We start from the raw sequence: 11,410 nt of genomic DNA, 5'->3' as shown, positions 1-11,410 counted from the left end.
AATAACTCTTGAAATTAGATGGTGATAACCCTGAATCTTTGTCCTTCATCAAAGTTGTTTTGGCTATTCTAGGTCCTTTACATTTCTCTATGAATTTTAGAAACAGCCTGTCAATTTCTGCAAAAAACAACAACAATAAAACAAACTAAAACCTGCTGGAATTTTGGTTGGGATGTGTTGAGTCAATAAGACAAATGGGGAGAATCGACATCTAAACAATATCGAGTCTTTTGAACTATGAACAGGGTGTATCTCACCACTGATTTAGGTCTTGTTTAACTTCCACAGTATTTTGTAGTTTTAAGTGTAGAGGTTCTTCACAGCTTTTGTTATACTTATCCTTAAGTATTTCATAAATATACATTTTGATGCTATGATAAATTACATTACAACTTTTTTCTAACTGTTCATTGATTTTTGAATACAGATAATTCTTCCAGCTTGCTAAATGCAGTAGTTTTAATAGTGTTTCTGTAGGGTATTTACAATTTCCTACAGAGATGGTTATGTTATCTGTGAATAAAGGCAGTTTTACTTAATCTTTTCCAGGCTGGATGCCTTCTATTTGATTTTCTTGTTTAATTATACTTCCATGAAGCTCCAGTTCAATGTTAAGAGTAACGTAAGAGTAGACATCACTGCCTTGTGCCTGAACTTAGGGGGGAAAGTGTTTGGTCTTTTACCATTAAGGGTGATTTTGGCTGCAGATTTATCATAGATGCCCTTTAATAAGACTGAAGAAGTTCCATCATTTTTGTGGTTTGCTAAGAGTTTACATCAGAAATGGATGCTGGATTTGGTCAGACGATTTTTTTGTATCTATTGAGATAGGTATGTATATTTTAGTTTTTTTTTTTTTTTTAATTTTTTTTTTTTCAACGTTTTTTATTTATTTTTAGGACAGAGAGAGACAGAGCATGAATGGGGGAGGGGCAGAGAGAGAGGGAGACACAGAATCGGAAACAGGCTCCAGGCTCCGAGCCATCAGCCCAGAGCCCGACGCGGGGCTCGAACTCACGGACCGCGAGATCGTGACCTGGCTGAAGTCGGACGCTTAACCGACTGCGCCACCCAGGCGCCCCTATTTTAGTTTATTCATACAGTGAATTACATTGATTGATTTTTTTGAATGCTGAAACAACCTTGCATTTCTGGGATTAACCCATTTGGTCATGATACATTGACTTTTTAAATATGTTTTTAAATTTAAGCTGCTAAAATTCTGTTCATAAGTGTGCCGGTATGTTTATGCAGACATGCACATTTAATGTGATTATTAATACACTTAAGTTTAAGTCTGTCATCTTGCTTTGTGTTTTATATGTGTCCCATCTGTTCCTCATTCCCTCTTCCCTTATTTTCTGCCTTTTTTTTTTTTGGATTGAATATTTTTTTATGATTCTATTTTATCTCCTTTTTGGCTTATTAGTTATATCTTTTTGTTCTTTGTTTTGTCATTTTAACGGTTGCTTTAGAGTTTATAGTATACAGAACAGCTCCCTTGGGGAGCTTGGAAAAGGAGTGAAGAACAGTCTTAATTTCTTCCCTAGACACCCAGATCTTTTTTTTTTTTTTTTGATTTTTTTTAAGAGAGAGAGAGAGAGGTAGAGTGCTAGTGTGTGAGTGGGGGAGGGGCACAGGGAAAAAGAGAGAGAGAGAGAGAGAGAGAGAGAGAGACAGACTGACTCTCAAGCAGACTCCATAGTCAATGTGGAGCCCAATGCAATGCAAGGCTCAGTTCTATGACCCTGGGACCATGACCTGAGCCAAAATCAAGAGTCAGACGCCCAACTGACTGAGCCCCCCAGGTGCCCTTCCCCATGCCCTTTTCCAGTGGGTCCAAAGCCCAGGGGTACCTTGGGTTCCAATACTGTGGGTGGGTATGGGATACTCAGCCTAAGTTTTGTACTCAGGGGGGCAGTTTAACCCCATTTCTCTTTGACCACCACGCAAGGGGAGGTTGTGGGGAAAACCACACCAAGAGGCAACCAGGAGGGTCGAAGGAGCAACCTGGAAATACAAGGATAACAGCAGACAGGGTGCCAGAAGCCTGGCTCAGACCTGTTCCTGGACTCCTCCCATGTGGATGTTCACAGCTACCTCGTTGCTTAAAAGGGGATTTGCATCTCAGGTGAGGCCTCCGGCCATCTGCCCAACCTAGTATGTGGCCTGTGTTGACACAATTTGACAAAACTCAACAGAGTTTAAAGTGCTGGTGTGCAAAATGTTGCAAACCTTCCAAATTGAGTCTTGTTCAGTTCCTCAAGACTTCCAGGCTTCTCACTTATGGGCCTTTCCCATGCGGGCATCTTAGTTCGGATCATTCCCCCTGTGCTTGCCCATTCCATCTGCCCAGATCCTAGAGATCGGAACTTAAGAACAAACTCCCCCCTGGACAGCTTTCCTCATGCTCTCCCCACCCTCACACACCTCACCTTGTTGGGTCCCACCCCTGTCACGTGCTTCCATTGCACTCCCGCTTCCATCTAACTCCCCTTTCCTTACAGAGCTTAGGGTCCGGCAGGGAGAGAGAAAAGAAAACAGGCCATGAAAGCACGCATGACATCTTGTTCACATTTGCTATTTAATTCCCGCCAGATGTTGTTCATGGTACTGCACACAGCCAATTATATGGTGGGATGGACGAATGGGTGAGATTGCAAGTAAGTCAGGTGTAGTGTTTGTTCAGACAGAACAGGGGCCCTGGGTTAACCCCCAGGTTAACCTATAGATTCTAGAGTATTCAAAGGTTTCAGGGCAAGGGGAGTAAATCATCCTTATTAGCACAGGAAGAGTTAAGGCCTTCTCCCTCCACCTGTCCCACAGTTTCTCCTATAGCTGCATCTCAAAGGCATCCAGTGACCCATCTATGATGTGGATTGTCCCTCTCCCCCAATCAGAGTAATTATCATCTTGACTTCTAACACCATATATTGTTTTGCCTGTTTCGTTGGAATTATGTAGTGTGGATATATATAAATATGTTTATATTTATACCTATGGGTGTGTACATATGTACATCTTTTATGTCTGATGTGACCCAGGGATTATGTTTCTTGAATGTCATCATAAGAACACACTAACAAGATAAAGAAAAATGTTAAGGGAGAGATAGATGAAGAAAAAAAAAAATGAAGTAGGAAAGAAGGTAATTTTACATTTCAATGATCTTATTTTTAAGTAAAAGCACACCCGTGAGAACTAAAAAAAATAACAAAAATCCAGTAAAATGAAAGGATAAGAGCTGAAATATAATAATGAGCTAGTGTGGACAGGAGTTAAGATAAGGTAAAAGGCCAAAAAAATCCCCAATGAATAAAAACATGAAAATAAAAGACATAAAGGATGATGATTATAGGCCATACCTATGAGTTAAAAAGTTAAAAAGAGGGGGCACCTGGGTGGCTCAGTCAGTTGAGCATTTGACTCTTGATATCAGCTTAGGTCATGATCCCAGGGTTGTGGCTGGGATCAAGCCCCGTGTGGGGCTCCAAGCTGAGCGTGAAGCCTGATTCAGATTCTCCCTCTCTCTCGTTCTCTACCCCTCTCCCCTTCTTCTCTCCTTCACACACCTGCATGTGCTCTGTCTCTCTCTCTCTCAAAATAAAATGTTAAAAAGAGGATTTTTTAAAGTAAAAATAAGAATGAAAAAGCTAAAAACAGGAAGGTAAAAAGTAAATACATAAACACACACACATATGTATGCGTTGTTAAATGATTAAGAAAATATCTTTAAAAGAAAATAAAAAAAATATGAGCGAGAAGAGAGAGGAATGAAAGCAAAGCATACGAATCTTAAACCAAAATCATTGGAGAGGCTGGGCATCTCCTGGTCTGGTGTTTGAGCAGCAGAAACTCTGATGGTCCAGAGTTCAGATGATGGACTCAACCCTGCCAGACTTCCAGCAGCCCAGAGGCAGTTGGTGGGAAAACCGGAGCATCCTGGTCTCTGCTTCCTTCCCAGGCGCGTAGGGTGACTCACCAAGTCTACTGATGAAGTCCACGCTCGAGACGCCCTTAGCATCCTGATGCCCTAGTGGGTATTTGCTAAGTGCTCTAGAGGGTCGGGAGGCCGGTGGAGGGAAGCCAAAGGGGATGGGGCACAGCGACATTGTCAAACTCCACTTCCCAGGAAACTGTATTTTTTTTAAGGTTTATTTATTTATTTTGAGACAGAGAGAGAGAGAACAAGTGGGGGGAGGGTCTGAGAGAAAGGCAGAGAGAGAATCCCAAGCAGCCTCTGTGCTGTCAGCACAGACCCTGACACGGGGGCTCGAACTCATGAACCGTGAGATCGTGACCTGGGCTGAAGTCAGACGCTCAACCGAGTGAGCCACCCAGGCGCCCCGAGGGCTCGATTTTTTAATGATGAGAATGATAATGATAATCATTAAATGTGTCTAGCACCACACTGGGTGGACATTGTCCCACAGACGGTCTCACTTTTAGAGCTCACGCCGGCCTTCTAAGTGTCATTTTTCAATAGATTCATATTTCATAGATTCTCTAGGATGAACCTGTATCTTACAATCTCTGTGATAAGAGAGCTTTATCTTGTGGTTTGATGGCCCATGGGTTTTCTTAAATGCACATAAAAAATGGTGGCTCTGACAATTTACGGTGTGTGTTCGATTTGATAGGATACAGTAGATGCCACTCTCCACGTTTTCCGGATGAGAAAACTGAGGGTCCAGGAGACCAAACAAGCTGCCTGAGATCCTACGCAGGTGCAGGTACATCACCGTGGTTGGTGATCACCATGGCATCTGCTGGTTACGGATACCAAAACGTGTTCATTTTTTCCCCTGGAAATCATCTGACCCACCCGGAGGAGGTCCAACCCCAGAATGTGCAGCGGACAAAGCTCCCAGGAGACAAGCTGGTAGAAGCTGGTCGTGGGCATGGGAGCGGGGTGGGGGGCGGGGCGGATCTTACCTGGGTTCTCCACCCCACCCTGTGCCAGGCACGAGGCTACCCCTTCCTCAAGACCTGCTTTTTGTTTTCTCGAAAGGTGTATTTGTTGTTGTGAGAGAAGGGGCAGCGTGCAAGCGGGGGAGGGGCAGAGAAAGAGTGGGCAGGGGATCAGAAGCCGCGCCGACAGCCGTGAGCCTGATGAGCCTTGATGCGGGGCTGGAACCCATCGACCGCAAGATCACAACCTGTGCCAATCACAGTCTGTGGCTCAACTGACTGAGCCACCCAGGTGCCCCTGCCTTCTGCTTTTAACATCTTTCCTATTTCCTTATCCGCGCCCCCCCCCCCCCCCCATTTTTGATTCATTTTGGTTTGTTTGTTTTCTTTCTGCTTTTGTCTTCCCGGCTGCTGGTTCCATCAGGGAGGCAAGGAGACACTCAGCTGGAGGGAAGTATCGGGCTCCCATATTATTTTTCTCTTCCACTTCTCTCTCCTTAGCAGACAGCTGGCTGGCTGCCTCGGAGATCGGCAAACTGGAACAGGAGCCGCAGAAGCACTGTGTCCACTGCACCGCCAGGCCAGGAGAAACAATATTATCTCCTTGTGAGAACAGTTTGTTCCCGTCGTGCTTTGATTTAACCTTACAAGGAAAAATGGCCAGTTACGGAGTCATTTTCCTGAATGTTGTTGGAGCTGCCTGGCGGTCCTTCGTGCTGGATGGTAATGGCCCACATCTGGAGAAGCCTGGTGCGATCTCCTTGGACACCTTGGCTTTCTGGTTTCAATCAAAGTGCCTTATCAGTCTCTCCTGAGTGTTTACAAATGTAGAAATGAATTTGTGAAGAGCCCATGGAAATGTAGAGCTGAAAGGGATCGTTTGATCCAAGCTCCTCATTATATAGATAAGGAAAGTGGGGGGGGGGGGGGACGCAGAGAGGGGTAGTGGCTCGCCAAAGCCACACAGGACTGCAAGCCAGGTCACTGGCTGGAGGTCATCCAGGGGTTTTCCTTAGGATAAGTTACAAAAGATTTGCAACAGTGTTTGGTGGTGACAGCCCGTTGACCTACAGCAGGCTACTTGTCTGTACTGTGCATTAGCCTTCTAACTAAATCTCCTTGCCTCTGGCTCTCCCCTCACTAATTAATGTGTACGTACTGCAAGATACATCTTCTTCAGGGCTGAGCCGCTAATCACATCTCTCCCTGCTCAAAAATTAAAAAAATAGAATAGAATAGAATAGAATAATACTTGGAAAGATGGAAAAAAAAAGTGAATAGAGTTTGAAAACTTTCAGGAATGAATCAGATTCCCTCATGGAATCAAGTTGTCCCATTTAAAATGTTTGGTTTCCTTCCTCCTTAAAACAAAGAACAGACAAAGAAAAGAACATGATCTCTTACTGGACTCGTGAAACAACCACCCAAGTGATCTCCCTGCTTTTCTTCTTGCTGCTCTGTTAATGAAGTGTTCGCACCGTGAACCGAAGCGAGCTTTGAAAACATAAACCAGACCGTGCCACTCTCCCGTTCAAAGCCCTCCCTCCCAACGGCCCCTCAGCACACCTAGAATAAACCTGATTCCATACTGTGGCTGACGCCACTCTCCAGGCTCAGTCGCTTGCCACCTTTCAGACCATGTCTTCTACCCTTCTCACCTCCTCTAGCCCCACTGTCTCCCGTTCTGTTCTTTGGCTCTACTAAGCTTATTCCTGCCTCAGGTCCTTTTCACTTGCTTTCTCTCTCATCAATACCCTTGTATTTTATGATTTATGGCTGACTTCTTTTTTTTAATCTCAAATGTCATCTCTTCAATGAGACCTTCCCCAATCGTGCTATATAACATAGCAACCTCCCTTCCACTGATTTCCATGTTCTATTTTCCTCCATTGCTCTTACTACCTAAAACTATTTTTTCTCATATACTTGTGCGATATCTGTTTACCTACTTGGTTACTGTCTGTCCTTTCTTAGTGTCCACCCATCTCCACACACTAAAATGTAAACTTCGTGAGAGCAGAAACTCACTCTTGCTTGCTTTTCTGTTTCCAGTATGTGAAATGGCATCCGGCACCTAGCAGACAATGAATAAGTGTTTTGAATTCAATTTTTTAAAAGCTTACAAAAGCCTTCGTCTCTGCACCCTGGGAGGTAGTCTTGATTCCAAAAGGTCCTTAGTGCCACCTTTTCTTGGAGAAGATGGTTGGGGTAGTAGTAATTGAGCAATGTAGACCAAATGGACTGGGTGTGATCACAGGGCTCAGTCACACATCAAGGGGCCAGGACATTTATCTACCAGCATATGAAGAGGAGATTTCCTGCCTCCTGAGTCCCAGGGGTCTAACATAGAAGGTATCTTTGTAGACTGACACAAGTCTGGGAAAGGAGTGGTCCCGGGTATTTCATTTTCTCCTGGAATTTGAGTTAAGAGGATTTATAACTGCCAAGCAGATACGAATTTACCTTGAGATTACCCTTAAGCTTTAGGGCTCCTCGTTCGTCCAAGTGCCTTCCAAGGCTCTGAGAAGGGCTCCAGCAATGTGCATCATCATATAAATCTGCACAATGTTCTAAAGGAAGCCATTTCACTTAAATCAGTTCATGCCCCTGCCTCTGCGCTACACCTTCCAATATGTCACACATCCCCTGGTGTGAGAAGGCCTCGGGCATCGCTGGGAGTTGGCTGAGGGGACATTGGGTTGGCAGCGCCTTTGGCTTGGGGTTAGTGAGAATAACTGCTGTGAGCCACTGTCCCCTCCACGTGTAGCGAAGTTATGATCGCCATCCTGGTGTAGGAAAGACTTCTGGGACTAGTTCTGCCACTCACTCTGCTCTGGCGGGGCCAGGGGTGGGATCCCGACGTGAACACAGGTGCTATTCTGCAGCAGCAGAAACGTACGGACAGTGGAGGAGAAACGCTATTTGCAATCTGTGGGGCCAGAAGCTAGTCCGTGGAAAATATTGAAGACATCAGATGTTCAAAATTGTTAAGTAGTGGATTTGGTTCTCCTCGGCACCTAGTCAACATGGAAGTTCTTCCCTGTTAGGCATATACTCAACGAGGCCGCACGTGCAATGATAAATGCCCCTTGCACGAACTGCATCAGTAGAATTTATGGGCATTCCTGCAGTCACAGGGCACGACCTCTATGTACCGGTACTGAAAGTGGGTATGTCAGTGCCACGTCTCCTATCTTTGGCATCCCAGGGTCTCGGATCCCATCTTAGTGTATCTGATCTAAATGGGGTCTGACCCATCTGGTTCGCACAAAGTGTGTGTCAGTTCCGGAAGAAATTGTACTTAAAATTATCACCCAGGCCACAAAATAGGCTGTATGGACAAGTATCTCGGGGACACCACCCCTGCACGTATCAACAAGTCGCTGTATGTAGTTTGAGAATAAGTTGATGATGTAATTATGTAGCTCAATGAAACACAGAGGCAATTTTTAAAGTGCACTGGAATTTCTCTTGGCATGCCCTGATTTGGGATTGATTTTGTACATGTTTTTTTTTTTTTTTTTTCAGAATTACTGAGTATACCTGAATTCAAATCTTACGAGAAGGAGCTATCTCGGTGGAAGCCAGAAATATGAACTGAAAAGGATACCGGCTGAAACTTTAAGTCGAGGGCTAATTAAAATCTCTTCTGGTCATACTGGGCGATGGGTAAAGAATCATTGATAGCTGGGGAAATATAGAGAGTGAAGTTGACAACATAGCCAAAGAGAAGATCACGAGGTTCAGGATACCCTTGAACAGAAATTGGAGGAGAAAAGATAAAAATGGTGGAGAATAAGATAATTTGTACTCTCAAGGGAATGCGCAAAGGTCAAAGGTCAAGTGTGGCTTCATATTTATGGATTCACTGTGCCCTTTCATTGGGCTCTGTTGACATGAGCAGTAATTTCATTCAGCTTGATTTGGTGAAAGGCCCGTTTTTAGTAACACAAAACTCTTTATATGACGTACAAGGACATCAACGTCAAACTGGTTAATTAATGTCATCAATTCAAAAAATGTTGAAGATGAGTCATACAGCATAAAACTTGAAATGTTCTGAAATCCCACAGCTCATATATGAAAGAAACTTTGTAGAGACTTACCCAAATTTGATGATAACCCTGATAATTTATAGGACACGCTCAATAACGAGGTGTGAAGCGGAGACTTTCTCTAACTTATCCATAATAAAAACAAATTTGAAGAGTCCATGCCGGAGGAAGACAGACTTAACTATCTTCCTGTTCCCTCTGCAGAAGATATTACAAAATTACTACTCTACGGAGAGGTCATAAAAGATGATGTAGCCAAAAGTATAGGTAAAAAGCTGATTAAGAAAAACAAAAATTGAGGATATTAGGGTCTTTGCCAGCTTTTAAAAATGTGTCGCTTGTGATTTATTTTCTCATGCTAAATAAATATCCACTCTCGAGACTAATTTTGTGTTCAAAATTTTGTGTTCTTTTTTCCTAACTGGGCCTTCACAAAGGCAAACCATGGGAGCTTTAGGCCACACCAAACGTGAGTTAATCTGTGGCCCTCAGATGGAAACGCATGGGACGCAAGCCTCTTGTAGCAGGACCAGGAGACTGAAGGGGTAGGAATGTCCTGTGTAATGTACTACACAAAGTTTTTACTTGTTGAAACACTTAGTTACACCTTGCAACGGAAGCAAGGTTCACTATAGGGCAGAATAGCTCATGAAAAAAAAAAAAAAAAAAGCATCCTTTTATCTGTCTGCCTCAAAACATTGTTTTCATTTTTTCCTGGTCAGCTGGGTTGTCCCGCTTAAATTCATGTCCACGTGGAATCTCTGAAGGTGACCCCATTTAGAAATAGAGTCTCTGTAGACATAATCGGTTAGGTTAAAATGAGGTTATGCTGGATGAGGGTGGGTCCTAAATCTGGTGATTTCATAAGACGATGGCTACGTGAACAGAAGAGAGACACAGAGGGAAGGGGCCGGTGGGGACTGAGGCAGAGATTGGAGGTATGCTGGAACAAGCCTACCTTCCAGGTATGCTGGAAGCTCAAAGAGGGAAGAGGGATTCTCCCCTAGAGCCTGGGGAGGGAGCATGGCTCTGCCGAATGCCCTGATTGTATACTTCTTGCCTCCAGCACTGTGAAAGAATGTATTCCTGTTGTTTTAAACCGCAGCCACATTTGTGGTAATTTGTTACAACAGGCCTAGGAAATTAATACCCACTGGTATACTGTGGGTGAGGGGTGGCAGGTGCTAAAGGTCAGAGTTTCAAGAGAGGTAAGCAGAAAAGGCCCCCGTCCTCTATCACTCCATGACTTTGCTGCAGAAACAGACATTCATGGTGCTTTACTATGTACTAATTGCCATCAGGCAACAAGAGGGGACAGAGAGAACAGTTAGAGGCAGCCCTGACCCCATGGAGTTTCCAAGCAAGCAGAGAGATACACGTCATGAATAAAAAGATGGCTGCTTCCAGGAGAGACAGAGCAGAGCAGGGATCCAGACCACGTCTCCCAGGGGACTTCCTGTGGTGGCAAGATGACAGGTTAAGGGGGCAGGAGTGGTATGGAACTGGGCCAACAGCAAACCAGAGAAGCACTTGGGTGCAGAGAGAGAGGGAGAGAGAGAGACAGAGAGAGAGAAGGAGGTGGAATTTCAGTATTTTCTTTGAGGAGGAAATTTTGAAGAGAAGGGGATACATCTAAAGGTGATTTTTCAGAAGGATTTCTGCTTGGGATGCTGTGCAAATTTTCCAGTGTGTGTCTTTGACAAAATTAGCAATGCAACTGTCCATAACTATTCAAAGTTTTCAGAGCGAGACCAAGGTTTCTTTGATGTGGCATCTTATATACACAGGACCATGAGACCTTTTGGCTTTATGTGGGTTACCCACGGATACAAATATTTTGTAATGGAAGGTGGGACATGAGCTGGCCAGGAGAGGAGCAGCAAAGTACCAGTCAAGACTAGCGAAGGTGAAGACAATCTATTTGGGAGCTACTCTTTGTCACCCTATGGTCCCCACGACCTGACGCAAGCACCTCCCCAGGGAGCAACTTATTGTAGAGAGGGCCATCATCTCTCTGGGGCGTTGTGACTACTGGTCCCAATATTGGTGTCCCCCTCTCTTGGCCCCGCCAGAAGTATGAAACAGCCAGAGCCCCCTGGCTTCAGAGCACACTCTGGGGATCTTTTTAGTCTTCTCAAAGCTCCATGGAGACCCTTGCTAACTTCCTCTCTTCATCCAGGTGTAACCTCAGAGAACCCTCTGTACTCCCTTCCTTCTCACTGGCCCCCCTTTCTACTCTGAGAGTGCATTTGTCACAGGACCTGAACACATCCTTAGCTGCTAATGTGGTATGTTATTTCTAAGACTTTTATGTTATAAAGTTCATGATGAAATTCGATCCCAGGGCCCAGGTGGTTTAAAGAATGTTTCCAATGTTCTACTTATTTAGAAGTGAGGGGGGCTAGTCTTCAAAAAATCCCTTTACATCTTGGCCAAGTCCCTGA

General features: G+C 44.3%; 1 long non-coding RNA gene across 1 annotated transcript; it reads left to right on the top strand.

Moving 5' to 3' along the window:
• Positions 1-5,284: 5,284 nt before the first annotated feature.
• LOC132673226 (uncharacterized) lies at positions 5,285-9,352 on the top strand. Its single transcript, XR_009607921.2, has 2 exons — positions 5,285-5,634; positions 8,440-9,352. It is a non-coding gene; the product is annotated as an uncharacterized LOC132673226 (long non-coding RNA).
• Positions 9,353-11,410: the final 2,058 nt, after the last annotated feature.

The sequence above is a fragment of the Panthera onca genome, chromosome C1 (genome assembly GCF_046562875.1).
Source record: "Panthera onca isolate mPanOnc1 chromosome C1, mPanOnc1 haplotype 2, whole genome shotgun sequence".
In the NCBI taxonomy this organism is placed as follows: Eukaryota; Metazoa; Chordata; class Mammalia; order Carnivora; family Felidae; genus Panthera; species Panthera onca.
Note: the sequence above shows the minus strand (reverse complement) of the source record. Positions and strands in the feature narration are given on the sequence as shown.